Source organism: Magnolia sinica, chromosome 14 (genome assembly GCF_029962835.1).
Source record: "Magnolia sinica isolate HGM2019 chromosome 14, MsV1, whole genome shotgun sequence".
Taxonomy (NCBI): domain Eukaryota; kingdom Viridiplantae; phylum Streptophyta; class Magnoliopsida; order Magnoliales; family Magnoliaceae; genus Magnolia; species Magnolia sinica.
The window spans coordinates 36549017-36557949 of NC_080586.1; the positions used below are offsets into that span (position 1 = coordinate 36549017).

General features: G+C 39.0%; 1 long non-coding RNA gene across 2 annotated transcripts; it reads right to left on the bottom strand.

Moving 5' to 3' along the window:
• Nucleotides 1-861: 861 nt before the first annotated feature.
• On the bottom strand, nucleotides 862-3464 carry LOC131225417 (uncharacterized). 2 transcript variants are annotated; one of them, XR_009161346.1, is made up of 5 exons: nucleotides 3122-3464; nucleotides 2557-2628; nucleotides 1975-2035; nucleotides 1314-1404; nucleotides 862-1065 (listed from the first exon to the last, which is right to left on the bottom strand). It is a non-coding gene; the product is annotated as an uncharacterized LOC131225417 (long non-coding RNA). The 2 variants fall into 2 exon arrangements; XR_009161347.1 differs by having other exon boundaries at nucleotides 3085-3464.
• Nucleotides 3465-8933: the final 5469 nt, after the last annotated feature.

Consider the following 8933-nt stretch of genomic DNA (forward strand, 5'->3'; position numbering starts at 1 on the left):
AAACATGCATAAAACTTGAAAGTGATTGTGCAAAAAAAGAAAAAGAGAACAGGAAAAAAAAACACCTTGTAGAGATGTCGGTTCCCCTGTAGGAGAACTCAGGGCTTCAACACTTTCAACAGGACGCACCAACAAGCATGCATGTATTTTATCCATATGTTCATCTACATGGACACTGTACACATGACAATCTAACATGGATAGGTTAGGAAGATCACTTATAGAATTTTTATTTTTTTTATTTTTTTGTTCTGCAAGTTGTTGTTAGTTTAGTGCGTAGCCATACATGCCACTATAACCTACCACATTTTAACTCGTCTCTAGCATGTGGGGGATATGTACAAGTGTTATCCATCAGAGAACAACTTCATAATGCAATTGAGTCTTCAATTTGAAATTCAAATTCGAATGAAGGGAAATGAAATAGTGTCAGGTTGGTGACATGGCATGTGCTTGGCACATGACATGGTGTGTGTGTTGAAAGTTGAAGTGTATAAAAGAAGAAATGCAGGTTTGTAATAAGAATTCCAGTCACATCATATTTTGAAGAGCTAGAAGGAAGAACTAAAAAAATAATTCATCCCTCTCCAAGAGCCAAGCCAAATCATATGAAGGTTTAAGAAGAAGAAAATAAACCTGATGTACTTTCCTTCTTCTCCTGCTTCTTTTCTATTCTCTTCAACGTGTAAGATTTTTAACGTCTTGTGAAGCTTTCATCTTCATGGATGTTGATGATTGTTAGTTTTATTGTTTGAGATTGTGAAAGCTTTTATTGATTTGATAAAATATAGAAGAGACTGATAACTAAAATGAAATAAATGACATTAAACCTGTAAGAGATGCTTCCATGATAAGATCTCCTTCTTCGTCATCTACAATAATCACAAACTAGAGAATAAAAGAAAGGTTAACTATAGTTTGAGAGCTACTGGTCTTGAAATTTAATGAACCAGAAGAAATAACTTAGGCTAGCTTTGGATGTAGTACCCATCTAAATTTCTTACATTAGTGGTCAAACAGAGCAAGCAAGCTGTTCTAGTACCCATCTACAATCAACAGCCCAACCTATTCAAAATTCAAAAATTCTAAAAATAAAATAAAAAATCAATACCCATCTTTCTGAATTCTTTAGAAGACAAACAAATATAAGAACATATTTTGTTTCTGAACTGTAATTCTATCAATTTCTCATTGGTTAACCATCTATTTTGTTTTCTTAGATGGTTGTTGTTTTCTTTCTTCTACAATAGAAGGGAATTAAAAAGCATGATTTCGATGTAGCGAGCACAATAAAGTTGCAACAAATACTAAACCTGATTAGTGCCTCTCAAGCTAAAAGAACCAGATCTAGGTTGTTAAGATAAATGAGCTTGGAAAGTGCTCTCATTAGTGTTGTTCATTGTCCTGAAATGTAACATTTAATTATGCAATTGAGTACACAAATGCACACCAGTGAAGAAATACAAGACTCCTGGAAGGTACTCCAACTACCAAAAGAGCAAAAGAGAAGGAAAACAAATTAACCCCAAAGATATCCTACATAACAGTTACCTACATCCACCTAGCTATATCTATAAAAACAACATCCAATTTATTGCGAGTAGCCTTCTGGATAGCTTCATTTGCTACAATTGCCAATTCTTTTTCGTACTCTTTCGCAAATATAGGAAACTGAAAGGTAATTATACCAACAGTTGATCAGCTCAGAGAAATATTATCTTACAAAAATGAGACCAACTCTCTCTCCTATTTTACAGAAATGAGAAAAAGGGTTTAAAAAAAAAAAACTATCGCAGCATGCCTATGAACAACACACCAACAACTGTAAGCAGACTGTAAAATCCATTTTGAATTCTATATAACTGAATAAAAAGGACTTTAGGTCCCACTTAATCCTGTAAAGCATATTGCAGTTCTTCAGAAGCTGCTTATGTTCCTTTCAGCTGAACATGCTTAATGTTCTTGTCTTGATACCACACAACACATACAAGCCCACCATTTCCTCAATAGTTGTCATCCTTTATGTTATTGCACCCTGCATAATGAGAGGATACAAATCATTTTCATACCTCGGAATTTTGTATTTTTGTAGTTGAAGCAGTGCTATTAATATCCACTAACAAACATTTTTTAAGATAAGCGGTGTGATCCAATAGCCATTGCAACTGAGAGAACAGTTGACAACAAATGTCATATTGGTTTTAAAGTCTAAGGCTGCATTTAGAGCACAAGTGGTTTTGAGTTGCAAACATTTAGTGGAAATGGCCACCCATGCAAAAGGTGGGCCACTCCATGAACATCACCTTTCTCGAAAATCAGGTTGATCCACTCATCAGGTGGGCCACCCCTGTATATTGATCCAGGCCTTAGGCTATCCATTTATATTGATTTTGTGGCCCATCTAATGAGTGAATCTAACTGATTGTGGAGCCCACCATTTGCATGGCTCAAAGGTCACACCAAATACTGATTATGAAAAATCAAATAAAAAAACCACATATCAACAGTTTCAAACCTAAGAAACTCATGACATAATCTAAGGCATATCATGCTTACAGACAATATCTGTTCTCTATCATGCTCTCCCACTTCCTCTAGAAGCCTCACTTTCAATTGTTGAGGCATGTCCTGCAGCATCAAGTTTCAATGTAGGTCATCCAACCATACAACCATGTGGGCCGACTCATGGGTAGAGAAAAAAAATATGGGACTCAAATGCGATCCACATAAAACATTCCTTGTTGACACATTTCATCAAACAGTTAGCATTCTTCACATACAGGAGATTATATACAATGGATTTTTCACTTTTTGCAAGTGAGGCCATTGTTCAATGACCTAAATTCTGATATTATATATGATCTATGCACCAAAAAACTAAAAAAAAAAGGGCCCAACTTATATAAAATGAAAAGAGAAAAAAATTAATAATAACTGGTAATTTACTAACAAACTGGAGATTGGTATGGAACATAATCAAAAGACTCAATCAAAACCCTCAATTCAAAAGACCTAAATTAGATGCATCAAGTCAAAAGCACCTAATCAATTGTCCATATAAAAAAAATCCCGAATCAAATGTACCTTGATGATTTCGGCTATGATTGGAAGCACGGTGTACCGTGATGTAGCCGAAATTTTTAGGGTTGAGTTCTTCCATGATTAAAAAGGAGTATTCTTCTGCTTGTTCTTTCAACTTCAATAGCTTATTCGTAGAAGCACTCGCCATGGCTACATATGGAAGAAGAGAAGAAAAATCCTCACCTCTTGCACTTCCTCTCTTGTTATTTTCCCATCTACATTGCTATACACCCTACGAAAACACCACCAAACCTCAATAAACAAAGAGAGAGAGAGAGAGGGTCAGTCAGTTTTTGTAGGGAGGAGAGAAGGGTTTTGGGAGATGAGGATTTGAGAGCGTCGAGTGTTGGGAGAAGGGTTTAGGAGAGTAGGGATTCAGTGGAAGAGGTGAGAGAGAGTGAGAGAAATGGGGGGAGATTTGGGTGCTGACCTGTTTTGAGCGCGCACCCAATTTTGGGCATAAGGACCATGGACAGTCCTCTCAGGGGCTCCGTGGGGCCCACCATGATGTATTTGCTTTATCCATTCTGTTCATTAATTTTAATAAATTATTTTAGTTCATAATCCCTGTAACACCTTGAAATTCGGGGGTCGAGCATAACTCAGCTCCCGAGTTTCAAAACATCACTTATGCAACATATTTGATGATGAATGTATGTTGTCTGTATGAGTACATAAAACATGGGATAGATTAAGCCAAACTGCAAACATAATTTAGGGATAAGTGAAAGACGCAAGCGGAAGACTTAAAGAAACATAAGTGTACATGTGTAAGTCCCTGAAATACGTATATATACCAGGTCATATTACAAGTGTTACTATCAAAAATACAAGTATTAAAAGACATTATCTATTCCCAGAAGAAAATCCAGAATTCCTGCGCATCAGGATATGGCTCACAAGAACCTGCCTAAGAATTACATAAAAGAAAATGCGGCCTCATCATCCTCAAACTCCTGCTCTGCCTCATGGGTCACATCAACATATGCAGCTAAGACAGAGTCTGGTTGGTGTTTAAGCACCGCCCCAGAACGTGGGAGTGAGTGATCAACTCAGTGGAACAATACAGCAATGGTTAACATGTTATCAATTCAATCAAGCAGTAATGATAAAATAGAACAATAAAATATGTCCTAATCACTCTTGTTAGTGCAAGGATGTATGTAGAATGATGCATGCCCTCGCTTATACACCCTCAGCATCTTCATCTTACGTTACGCATGACATCACCTCAAGTGCTCCACCTCTTCCAGGCACATGCAATGCGGTGTATGAACATGATTACTAAGTTGTTATTAGTCCTTTTCATATAGCCGGATTGGGAAGCTAAGGTACCTTCCTCATATCACTTTCCACACAGTGATCCATTCTAGGGTCGTCAGTCCTAGATCATCTTATACGATCATATGGTTTTAGGTCGCTACAAAGGGCTCGTCACCAATCAATGCATGCCTATCATACCTTCGTTACTACAATAAGGCTCGTCACCTCAATGCGGTATCCAGGTATGCTCGAGGTCACTTCAAAGGGCTCGTCACCAATCAATGTAGGCTGACAACATGAATATAGTGTCCCATACCACTATAATCGGCTCACGAGTTTGGTTGCTCACTGGTCACTACGGGGAGGCTCGTCACCCCAACGTAGGCCGACAGCTCGACCACGGTGTCCCATACTACCATGTCTGGCTCATGAGTCTTAGCGGATCAAGGTACAACAGTTAACAGGATTTCATTGGTAAGTTTGGTACCTTAGATTCAAACAATAGCGTCCATACATGGTGAACATACATCGGACAATCGGGTTACTTGACGAACTCGACTAGCACGAGCGCACGTTAGGTTGAATGACATAGAGTGCGCAAACACTCCGTGTGGCCAAACCACTGCCGACAACTTTAATACGACTCGGGTTCGTCAAATCACGTCCTTCGTGATGAAAGCAACCTCAGCCACGAACTTAAGGCCGATTACCGATTTCCTGGACTATTTTCTAGTCCCAAACACATTCCACTACAACAGATATTCATATCAACAATTTAGAATAGTAATGGAACAACAATTCACATCATGTAGCATGTGAACATTTGAAGAATATCAACTTAGCATGGATTTATACATAAGTAATACTTGAAACTAAACAACAAGGAATGTGACTTGCATGTGGGTAATCATACACACCAATAGGAGAGTTGAGGATCACTTCTCAACGCCCGCAAATAGGATAGTATGCTACCCTTTAGACCATACAGACATTTCTACAAACACTTAAAATACATAGTTCAACATACATGACGCATGGTGAAAATACTTGCATTTGGACAATTCCTTTTGCCAAGGAGTTGACACACATACAGTTAGCACAAGTACATGACAAATAATCATGGCAAACACATGTTCATATTTTATGCATACACAGTACTTCCTACATATACATAGAATACACAAATCTCAATATAACACATGCATATCAGGAACGCAAAATAAACATAGTATTTGGCATGTGAAATTACACCCATAACAAGAATAAACTATTAACTGGCATCGAAAGCCTTGAAAACCATAACCTATACGAATATAGTCCGCACCTTAAACCAGAAATAGCACACCGAACGGATTCAGACGATATGTCTTCGTCAACGGCGACAAGATAACCTAAAGCAAGAATAGAAATGAGCTACAACCAGACTTAGACTATTCTAAGCTCTAAAACAGATTAGGGTTAGGTTAACTTACCCAAGAAGGAACTTAGAATCGCCGGAATAACGATTCAAAAGTGATGGTTTAAGGATGTAGAGTAATAGGAAAGAATCTGAAGATGATTCACCAACTTCTCTCACTCTCTCTCTTTCTCTCTCTCTTTCTTAGCTAGGGTTAGGAAATTCGTATGGAAAAGAGAGTGAGGGTTTTAAGGTCTTTATATAGGCCTAACATTGATGAAAATAGCCCTAGGGCCAAGGTATACTTAGGTTATAGCCAAAACAGGCCTCTCTCGATCCAACGAAGCACTTCTGGTAGTCCCTTTTCCACGTGCGGTCGGACTAGCTCACTGACCATGGATCTAGGTCAGGCTGAGTTTTTGTACTGATCGGATTTACAAATCAGCCGTGGCAAACTACACTCAATTCAACGGTCACCGCAACTTGATCAGGTCCACAAGCATTATGACATGTTTGGGCCACCTTCCCTGATCCGAGGGTAAAATTGGGTCAAAATCCAACGGTCAGATCGCTTAAAATCGTCACGCAAGTGATACGACTCAGATTTCATAAAAGCATATTTAATTTCTCACCGTTCTCACACTCTTCACTCCGGATTCAATCAAATCGACCCAGGACATCATCTGGACTTGATTTTTGAGGTGATGGCCAAGTCCAACATGATGACCATAAATGTCTAAGATCATCGCTATCGGACTTTCGACGCGCGGTCCAGGTCTGATCCAAAGCTTCCAAAAATTCCCAAGAGCAACTGGATTTAGCGTTGAATCCCAGATTTTAGAGTAACATAGCGCTAACTATTCTACAAGTTTTGAGTCATGCAGATCAAATTTAAAGTGATTGATGCTAATTTCACAAGCAATCAAGTTTAGCGCTAATTACCCCACAAATAGCTTCTCAAAAAAATAGAGGTAGTACTCGGGTCTTGGCACAAAATTTTCTGGGTCATTACAATCCCAAACATAAAGTAGATTAAAGGCCCAAGTAGACCACACCATAGGAAGTACATGTGATTTAATCTCCATGTTTCCTACCCTGTGGTCCACTTTAACCTTCGATCTAAATGATTTTTGTTTTCATGTTCTATAATAATATTTCAAAGTATATAGACGGTTTAGATAGAACACATATTTTTAGGCCCTATAGGGCCCCTTATATAGCTGTTAATTATTAATTGTATGGCACCTTTTTAGCTACAAATTAAAATCGTAGTAACTATAGCTACGGTTTATATCTGTAGCAAAAAACTAACATAATCTGTATACTTTACCCCTTTTTTTGGTAGTGTGTTCTTCATCAACATGAACATTTTCTGTAATGACATCTTCTTCATCGCTAATATCAACTTCCCCCTCCTCATAGTCATCGTCTTGATCCTCTATTTCCACCTCATATTCGTCAGAAACAGTATTTTTTAGACGAGGAAGTTGAACCTTCGCTCTCCGAATCTCCTTCGCTGACTTCTTTAATGACAACCTGTTTCCCATTAGAAAGAAGAGATTGGCTGCTTCTCGGTTGAGGATCTGCGTTAACTAAAGCCGAAGAAGCAGAAGCAATAGTCCCTTCTTGAGGTGAAGGGGAATAAGCTTAAGCATGCGTTCGAGATCTTGTCATGGGTGAAGAAGGACTGGGCTGGACAGTCCTAGGGGCAGGAGAAGAGGTCGACTGATGTTGAAGATGAGTAGAAGAGGTTTGCTAGTCTTGAAGATTGGCAACATTCTCTAGCATAGGGGAAGTGGCCTCTATGATTTCCTCTTTTTTTCGATCGGTGTTGAGGATCTTTTTCAAATTCATGAATGACACCGTAAGCTATCCACCCTTCTAGGGTATTGTTAAGCTTCTTCTCACAAATAGGTTCATCTATGAATATTTGACGCAAAGATGACCACCAAAAGGAGCGTGATTGGTCTCCGCTATGAAGCCTACTCCCTCTTTAATTGTGTGATCCCTAAGCCTTGGTGGTGGAAGCCAGATGGGCTTAGCTACTGGCAGACCTTTTCTTACAAGATAAGACTACTGAAACCACCATCTCATGTGATTATATGAAGCCCGAGGAATACGGTCGCAGCCCAGGATAATGAAAGAAGAATTAGCTCAGCCTAGCAATTGCTTCCATACCATTAGCCAATTAAATGGACCAGTGCCATAACTCCGCATCCTTCAGGTCACTAGTCCGTAATCTTTAGAAACTACCTATTCAAAGCCGAATTGATGAGCAAAATGATTGGGATAGTATGGTTCTCTCCAAAATTTTGTTCCCTCCCTCAACGGGAGACTGCACGATCTGATCGACAAAAAGAATGCCTTTTCTCCCTAAGTAAGCGACTCTGTGTCTGACTTGTCTGTGTCTGTTGTGTAATGGAGCAAGCATAAATGAAAATAATTAATCTTGGCATTAGAAGATATAGCATCTTTTGCCCAGTCGTAGGACCTCTTCGTCATGGCTCTCTTTTGAAAGAACCAGAGGGAATTCTGATAAGGATGAACATAATCTTTCTTCGGAAATTCAAAGGTCCAAGGGAAATAAATGCTGAGCCAGCCGATGAAATAGTGCCATCGTATGTAAGTAAAAGCAGAGTCGACGGAGGGACTTTTTATGTGAGAAGCGTTCTCTCCAAAGCCTCTATAAATTGAACATAGAGCAGGGGGAACAAGGGAGAATTTGACCCCTTTGGCCATGGCACCAGCTACTACAAACAGTGAAGGGCAGATGGCATCTACAGACTTGGAGCTGGGAAAAACCACTATGCTTAACCAATAAGCAATAAATGTTGCAAGCTCCTCATAAAGAGAATATTCAGTGTGCTCTTTTATGTTCTTACGAAGGCCTTCCAACTCTTATGAGTGGTTACCATTAAACCTAGAAGAAAAAGGAGAAGTAGGAGAGGTCAACATTAATATGTATCAAGATGCAATAAAAACGCTAATTTGAAAAGAAGAAAGGTTACCTAAGAGCCATGCTAAAATGGGCTAGCCATTGCATAGGGCGAATCTTGTGGATATTTGGAAACTTGGACATTTCTCTGAAGAGTTCGTGGTTGTTTTTGAAATAGATGCGATACGGTCAGGCGAAGAGATGAAGGCTAACTTATCGTTGGTGGGGACAAATTCATCGAAGAATTTTCCAGTTATT